Source organism: Cucumis sativus, chromosome 4, assembly GCF_000004075.3.
Source record: "Cucumis sativus cultivar 9930 chromosome 4, Cucumber_9930_V3, whole genome shotgun sequence".
Classification (NCBI taxonomy): Eukaryota; Viridiplantae; Streptophyta; class Magnoliopsida; order Cucurbitales; family Cucurbitaceae; genus Cucumis; species Cucumis sativus.
The window spans coordinates 18096953-18106578 of record NC_026658.2 but is presented as its reverse complement, the minus strand read 5'-3'; the positions used below and the strand labels follow the sequence as shown (position 1 = coordinate 18106578).

Sequence of the window (9626 nt, the reverse complement as noted above, 5' to 3'; positions counted from 1 at the left end):
TCAAGCAAGGTTCATATCCGAACTAGATATTATTTATAACATAGTTACAGTACAAATAAGAATCTCTCAAAACACACATAACAGTGTAACTCTGGCTACTTCCAACTACCCCATGAAGGAATACAAAATTTACTATATACATTCAAAGAGAATCAGAGTCCACAATTAATGACGGGGAACTCAACAGAAGCTTGGTCCTTGACCGCTACCTGGGGGAGGGAACAAAACATTGAAAACATGAGCTAAATCTAAGTGAGTGACAAGTTTTAAAAAATAAGAGCTTGCAAAACATATTCTCAAACTGTTTAAAATATAACGTCAATAATGAAGTAATAATTAAAACGTTAAAATCATAAATTACCATACATTGCAAGTCAAGCCAACAAATTTGTACCCAATTCAACCATGGCAAGACGCCTAAATATACGACCAAGAATAGTTGGCACATGATCAAGGAATCATGCGGCCAAACATAGCTCACGCATATTTAATACCCACCATGATAGCCACTTTCATCCAATCCGACCATGATAGCATACTAAATACACGGTCTGGAATAGCTCACACGTGATCCCTATCCCCAAGGAAACACACGGCCAAACGGAGCTCATGCATACTTAGCACCTATCATGGTAACAACCTCCATCAAATTCAACTATGATAGCATACTAAATACACGACTCGGAATAGCTCACACGTCATCCATATTCACAAAGAAACAAGCAGTCAAACGAAGCCCATGCATACTTAGCACCTACCACAGTAACAACCTCCATATCCACTCCTACGTGCACATAAAACCACTCACTATAGGTTAAACAAGGCCCAAAGTCATATCTCAATCCTCCATCCATTTCCTCACCTAGGCTTAGGTTCTCGGATCTTCAATCATGACCTCTTTTAGCCTCGAAACCCCCTGACAATCGTAGGTGGCGCTACCAAAACACATTCACATAGCCTTTAGGAAAATCACTAATATTATTTCATAAACATCATATATTTCAAGTTTAAAACCAATCATGGTTTAAAACACATTTTTAAATCATTTTCAATTTGCAGCCATCAACACATTCTTTTAGAACTCCTTCAAGTCTAGTTATAAATCAATGAATATTTTATAAACCAGTTGTCATCTAAAACTTGCTTAGTATGTTTAAGTTCAACCACAGTCTCGAAACAAGAGTTCATGGAAAATTGAAAATCATATTCAAAACATTTCTAACACATAGATTATAAAACAATCATAGCGTACTATAGTAGCATATATAATTTATAATAAAAACATATACTTGAAAATAAACCACTCACAATAAATGACTAGATCCCCACGAATATACATTTTTTCCACTTCAATTTGGCCCAAATTTGTGTCAACACCCAATTTTGATTCTCCTTGCAACTGGATAGTGACTAAAATCTTCCAATACTCAAAATCCGATAACGAAATGTAATGGGTATTACAAAATCAAAGTCAAAACTTAATGGGTATTGGAAAATCTTCAACAAACCCAACTAAAATAAGGAAAAATTACCCCGAATTTTACATCCGACGAGAGGAAGTTGGAAGGAACAAGGTTAGTAGCGATTCAGCTTCTTAAATGATGACAAAAGTTAGTTAGGTGTTGAACGACTTCGAAGATGACGAAACCCACGGAGGAACCGAACAGAGCAACATCGATCAAGGTCGTCAGCTTCAAAACGGTATGAATAGTGGCGACGCACTGTGCTGGTCATCATCCAACGTCAAAGGAGCTTCGTCGACATCGACGAGTTACATCGTTGTCGACTTGTCTCGCAACCCATGTGCGAGGAAGATGGAAGAGCGTCGACGTGAGAAATTTCTAGAGAATGGGAGAATATGGTGAGTGAAGAACAAGAATCAAGAAGAAGAAAACAACTTTCTCCTTTTATTTTTATTTTTGAAATAAATAAATATATAAAAATATAAAATGAAATTACCATGTTGTCCTCACTTCAATTTTAACTACTTATTTACCCTTATCTTCATTCTTTTTAAATACTTATATTCACAAGTCTTATTCCAACTAATTTTTTCCAAATAACTTATTAAAACATTTCAACCTTAAAGAATTTCCAATTTGATTTAAACTTGTTTTTCACCGCTTAGAAAATATTAATGAAAATAAAAAGAGAATGGAATAAGGGCTTACAACTTCAACATCTGACAACCTGAGGAGGGGAAAACTTAAAACATAAGTCAAATAGACTTAGTGAGCGATGGTTTTAAGAAAAACTTTTTGAGAAATCACAAGAAATCAATAACCACATATTAATAAACAATATGCCACAATAGATAAAGTTCATCACATCGAACGGTTAGAGCACACCCCATAACCACCACCAATCAATAACCACATAATAAGTTACCAACTAGTACAACAATCATAATTGCAAGCTCATATTGACATGAGAATCTCCCCTCGTTGACCTGGGATTCTTCCTTGCCAAGATCACTTAAGTTACCTAAGATGTTCAGCAGCATCTCACCACATTTAAATTCTTACGCTCGGGAGTTATACTACACCAGCATCTCATCAACATCTTTCTCTCAACGAGCTCTACAATTTTCATACATTGGAGTCATTTCACAACAAGCTCATTCTGGGATCTGGGAATCTCCCCCAACTTACCTGGGACTCATACCCAATCAGTGTCATGAGATAGGTCTTATCTTCTCTCGATATGCAACAATTACAAATAGTAAACAGAAAGGTTAGTCTTTCCAACTTATTTTCCTTACATAATAATGCAGTAGTACAATATATCATATACTAAGCATTAACAAAGGAATACTTTAAGATAATCATTAACATAATACATTTTTCGCTCATCAAGTTTACAAACACCACATTAACTATATATGTAAGTCATCTGTAAAACATTTCTTCTATTGATGAATGATTCACAAATATTCTACCTATAAAGAATACACAGAAATAAACATTATTCAGTACAAAGATACTCGTTTGGGTTTAGGAAAAATCACACGCAACATTCATTCATAATTCATAAACAAACACATAAAAGAATTAAAAGTAAACCACAACTCAGAAAACACGTTGAATCTTGTTGTGTAACTCACACATATACTTAGCCTCAACTCCTTCTTTCTCTGCTTTTGGATTCCTCGTCTTGCCCAGCGATTCCCTCGACCAGCCATTTAGAATTTCATCTCTCATTTTTATTTTCATCTAAAAAACTAGCTTTTTCAAGTAAAAGAAAAAAACTTCCTTTTATGTTCGCCCTTCAATCCTTTTATAGCAACTTTCCTCATCCAATGGTCACTTTAATACTTTACATGTGTCTCCTTGCCGATTTGTCACGCCGTGCATCCAATCCGAACTTAACATGTAGGCTAAAATGCCAGCAGCGATTGGACGTTCCCTTGAGACACCAACCTTATCTTCTTGGAAAATCAAACTTTTTAAAATGTCTAACTCTCTTTATCTTCTTGTGAAGCAACAAACATTTACTTCCATCATAGAGTCGTCTAGTCTTGTCAACAAGACACCAACTTCTCGCCCAACTCCCTTAAGCATAAGTACTTCTTCTCATATTACTAAATTAAATGCTTAACTCTTGGCAACCAACACCAGGCTTCTTCCTCACAACTTATTCGCGTCATATAACTTAGACATGTATTCTTCTTTGCGTCACATTTTCCCCTTTTTGTGTATATCCTCTCAGGATGTCCTATACTCTTATCTAAAATAGCCTCATCAAAGATCCTTTTGATCCGAATGACCTTTCTTCAGGTCAGGGCCTCACACATACTCCTTGTGCAGAATATATTCTACCATCAGAAATTTCTTCGTTAAGCACTCTTGCCGCAAGGTCTTTATCATGTTGGTGGTACGCGATCAGGGCCTTACAACTTACCCTAATGTTGGGAAGTAGAGTGAATTTTCATCTTGTGTGATTATGTTCTTAGCTCCTCACTCGATCTTGTCCCCAAAATGATAATCATATTGAGTCGAAAATCTAGTCACTCTCACTCGTATAAATCAAAGGACAATCCCTCACGAACAGAAGTTCATAATATACTCAGGATTAAGACTAAGTTACCTAGGTCATTCTAATGAAATATAAACCTAACTAGTTAACAGAGATACATCTAGTGGTAACTATTTTGTGGTTTGGTCTTATGCAAACTCATTGTATAGGATACCCTCACTCGTATGTCAATTACACGAACGCGTAGGATCATTGTGTTTATATCAAATACAAAGTCCTCATTCAGTACAAGTTTTCCTACTGCTTGTCCAAGTGCAAGCGACGAAAGAGTACGTTTACTTGGATGATTTAGAGTCGAACACAGGAAATTGATTCAAGATATTAGTTCTAGAAACTACTTCTCGTCTAGGCGGTATAAATGAATTAAAGAATAACAAATGTGAAGAATGTAAGACTAAACTAAACTGCTAAACTAAGCCTAGAGAGTCTGTAAAGAGGGATTAAGATGATGAAATGACAATACAAACTAACTTGTGTATGAGAAGTGAGTGAAGGAATGTCTATGCATTATCATATAAGATTAAGTAATGTGACAACCTTGATTTGGTATAACATACTCAACCATGCTCATGATTAAGGTGTGCTTCTCTCAAAGCCATTATATGCCACATGGTCACCTCTCGGGATCCATTTGACTAAGTATGAGTAGGTGGGGTATATCTAGAAGACATCACTTGTAAATAGTATAGGACTTCGTGATTAAGAACAGCAATCTCTCAGCGCCTAATGTCCAAACTTGTTCGACTTTCAGGATACAAAAGTTGAAAGTGATCACGCAAAGGAAGATAAAATTCTTCCTTGCGCCTGTTAATCATGTCCTTGCTACTTACCCTCTTAGGTAGTTGACGACTTACGCTAGCCAAACATGAGAATATTTCAATTAAACGCAATAAAATTTATAAGCAAAACTTCTTATCAAGAATTTATCACTAACCTAAACTACAAAAATAACACATTGATTGATGGAGAGTAAAGACATGATGGATTGAAAAGGTATAATGATGCAATATATTAAAGAATGTAGACCTTCGGCCATTGTACAATATGAACACATATATTACAGAGAAATACAAAAGTGGAAGATAAAGAAGATGGAGAATATTACAATTTAGAGAAAAATGGGAAATATGGGATCTTCTCCACTTGAAGATTAAGCTCTCACTCTATAAACTAACCAAAGAAGAAGAGAATGGCTTTACAAACGGAGGAAAGACTATTCCTTCCAATCTCTCTCTATATGGCCCATGCAAGCCTCTACCATGGCCCATATAGGCCCCCTCTCTTTGGTGAAAGAGACTTTTTATAAGCAGCTTTTGGTGGGAAAACTTCTGTTCTTCTGAACATTTCAGTGTTGTACGCTGAAAACTGTCTATGACATGTCATATCATCTCCAACTAATATTTTTGTAGTCTAGTAAACTGCTTCTCATGTTGTGATTTGGTCTTCTTGCCTATTCTTCTCGCGAGAGACTCTATGATTTGCTAATTTCTTCTTTTGTTCATAGACCTGCGTTTAGACACTGAAAACTGCATAAAATAGACATAACACTTATGTAAAGTATATTTCTAAGTACTTATGCGTTTTTAACTAAATGTCCGCGTTTTGATATGCTTCTTCTACATTTTGGCCTCGTTATTCTATAAAAGAGACTAATAACTTGTAATTCTACGAGTTATCACTTGTACGTACTTTTGGGACGTTGCATGTCTTGCATAGCTTTATAGTGTGTCGAGCCAGGAATGCACAATCCTTGGAAATATCTACGTCACTAATGCTACAGCAAATATGGGCATATGATAGATTTTCTATTATAGCACCACAAGTTGCATTACAGTCTCAATTGCTCGACCATTGTGTTCCATATATTATTTTATTTATAAATTTGTTTTTTATAATATCCAGTAATTAGATATTTACATTATTTATAACTTATTGTTTGTTTTTTTTTTTTACACATTAGATGGAGTAATGTCCTACTTGCATTGAAACAATTAGCAAATATATTGTTCATATATCGACAAATATTTGACCAACTTGGGCCTTCTGATTGATGTCATAATGGTAAATAGGTGTAGACATACTTGGGCAATCTAATATGCTTCCATATCGCAGAGTGTCATTTACAAATCCTATGTTGCGACAGTTTGGTATGTTGCAAATCGTACCATATTATTGTGCTTTATAGACCTGACACTACACCAAATTGATTTAAGAGGTAAATATAATAAAGAATGAAGTAAGATTCATGATGAATATATCACAATGTGGCATACACGTTATGATTGTTGTGTACAAGAAGAAGCAACACACAAGCCAACCGTATCATATGACTATTTTTCCTGATACATGTCAATTACAAGATGACTTATCACACTCTATGATGCTTATTATTATTGTATGGTAAGAAATTTAATATAATTTGTTTTATAATTTTATAACATATACATTATTTAATTATATTATTTATAATCGTTCATAATAATTTTGTTCAAGACATACATAATTACTCGGTGGAACATGATTTACAAGGATTTGAGTTTGATGTGTGATCAAACCTTGAAAAATATATATTATTCAGAAGACAAGATGACTCAATGTTGTAAACACGGATCAAAGACCTATTCGATGTAGATGATGACAAGACGAAGATGTTGTAGAGAGAGATCAAGAACATGTTTAGTTCGTAATTGTAAATTTTAATTCATAGGAATTTCAATTTTGAATGTAGAATTATGCGAAACTACATTCTTATTTACACCAAAACTATGGTCATATTAGAAACTTAAGGGGCAAAAATAAACTTGAAAACTTAAAGAAAAAAGTTACCTAAAAATGTGCATATTTTTTTTTCAAAATTTGTTTAACTGACATAACTGAAAATGTACAACCAAATGTATTGCATCAAAACAAAAATTTTAAATGAAAAAAAATTAAAAATGTCATTGTTGAGGTTTCGTGAATGTATGTGACAAGTCAGAATACTTCTCCAACGTAGTTCAAGTACGGTGCTTCCTCTTGCATTCTTTCTCTTTGTGTCCAAAGTTCAAATAACTATCATTTATAATTTAAACAATGGACTAATTTTGAGAATTAATTTTTTAAGAAAGTACACAACTTCCTTTAATCGAGTCCAGTCACATCATTTGACCCAATCTTTGACCACGTAGGTTGTGATTGGATTAAATGAAGTCGTATATTATTAAATTGTTAATAAAACAAAAAAGATCTATTATAATTTAACAATAAAATAAATAAAAATAGATATTTACCACAGTAACTAAAAATCAATTATAAACATATTCAACTATCCAACTATCACTTCCAAAAACACTCTAAATTATCTTCAAATTTTGTAGAACCTAATAAATCCAATCCAACTAATTTAGATCTTATTTGGTAAATATTTTATTTTTTGTTTTGAAAAGAAGCACTTTTCTTGTTTTACAATGATATGAATATCTTTTAAAATTGAACTCTTTCAAAAACAAAAACAACTTTATGTAGCAGATTTTCTTTTATGGCCCTTGAAATCTATTTCCCAAAGCATTTCCTTGGTTACAATAACAAACAATAAAATTTATTTAAAAATTTATTATGACTTGAAAACCTTCAAAATCTTCCTGAGCACGAGAATGAAATCCGTTTTTCTTAAGTAAATCTAAGTGAACTTTTGTACTTTGTGTGTTGGCCGGAGAATATGAAGAATATATATATTAAAAAGAATGACCAGGTTGGATCAATAATTTAATTCAAAATTGATGTGACATCTCCACTTTCATCCAGAAAAATGTTTTCATATATCCTAAATTCTAGTTGATGGCAAAAATTCAACCATTGATTCACATAATCTTTGTTCCCCCACTTTATAGATATTCTAAACAAAATCTCATAAATCTTTTACAACTCTTATACTTAAATAATAATAATAATTGTTGCATTTATGTCCGTTTGCAAAATCTAGCGACCATAAAAAAGCCTTGTATCTCTTTCAACTTTTAAAAATTTTAAATTTTGGTTGAATACTAATTTACTTCAAATCATATTATAGATGGTTTTTTGAAAAATTGTAGAGGGTACAATAATTGAAAACTAAGCTTAGAGTGTTAAAAAACTAACCCTAAATTAAAAAAGATTTGCTCATGTTAATACCTAAAAATAATTATTGGTGCACTTTATCTGCTGAAAAAAAAAAAAGGATATACTCCCCGAAGTTCAACCATAATTCTATTTCTTTCATTAAGGTAAGAGGTCCAGCTCTCCTATTACACTGCTATCCTTGTATTGTATTTCATCTTTACGTATGGAGTTTATTTGTGATTAGTTTTACACTCACTTCAAAATTAAGATTCTTTGTTGCATCCGATCCTTACTTGAAATTTTTTATTTTATTTAATGTGAATAAGAAAATTGAATGGAATAATAAACATGTAAGAGGTAATTCATAATAAAGCATGCCATATTCCCTTACAATGAAGTTATATAAAAAGATAAATTTTATTGGAATAGATTTCAATGCATTGCAGATGTGATCATGTAAGAGAGTGAAAAATAGATGGTTGAGATCAAAGAAAAAAAAAAAAGAACATCAATAGTATGAGAACAAAAAAATGAAGCAAAACCAACCAAAGTGCCCCCGAGGGTGCAGATAACGGTGGGAAAATCAGTGGTTAATGCTCTGCTTACACTTGGGAATATCATTAACTGTTACTAACCCTCTTTGCTTATTTTGCAGGACTCATGAAGAATCGGTGAACCACATCTTATGGGGTTTCAAGTTCTCTAGAAGCATTTGGATCTCTTTCTTCCACTCCTTACTTGGTTTTTAGCAGAAGTTTTGGTTTTTGAGTGGCAAGATCAACCTGCATCTGGAGGAGTTGGTTGGTATCATGACTGGTGGATTCTAAGAGGATGGACAAGATCAGTTAGGTGGTTCGTGACTCTTTTTGACTCTCTCATCCTAGCTGGCTGTGAAAGAGTTGGCCACAAAAGGCCCATTGAGGTCCTCCAGATGTTGGTTCTTTTGTCCACGACTCTTTCCACCACGTTTTTGTGGAGTGGGATTGTGTTATCCTTATCAACGATGTTAAGCTTAAGGCTCTTGTTTGGTTGGAGTTAACCGGGTTTGTTGATGATACTGTAAAGTTAGCTGAGTCAGCCAATGTTGTTTCTTTTGATTGGCCCGTAATGCAAATGGGCCACGCACCGATTAGCCCATTCTTTTTCTAGCTTTGAAAAAGCGACTCCGGCTCATCGTATTATTATGAATTAGCTCTCATCTCTTCTTTTTAAGTGAGTCCTGTAATCATGGTTGGATCCTTTGAATGAAATGGCCTTCAATGGAAAAAAAAAGAAAAGAAAAAAGAAGGGTTCCTGTACGTTGTATGATTATCAAATGAAAACAAAATAGTTCTGTTTTTAAGTACAAAATAGCAAGAAACAAAAATTGAAGGAAAGGATAGGTCAAAATAATTATTATTATTATTGTAAAAATGTTTGCACCTAAATTAACAAAAACAGAAAGTGAAGCATCAATTGTCTCAAAAGGTGGTAGGAGCACGTGAAAGAAAGATCCTGTAGTGCCTTTTTGTAAA

The 9626-nt window shown here is 33.6% G+C and overlaps 1 long non-coding RNA gene across 1 annotated transcript; it reads right to left on the bottom strand.

Annotated features, from left to right (window-relative positions):
• On the bottom strand, positions 1-1895 carry LOC116403468. Its single transcript, XR_004216228.1, has 3 exons — positions 1533-1895; positions 1309-1410; positions 1-209 (listed from the first exon to the last, which is right to left on the bottom strand). It is a non-coding gene; the product is annotated as an uncharacterized LOC116403468 (long non-coding RNA).
• Between the last annotated feature and the right edge of the window lie 7731 nt (positions 1896-9626).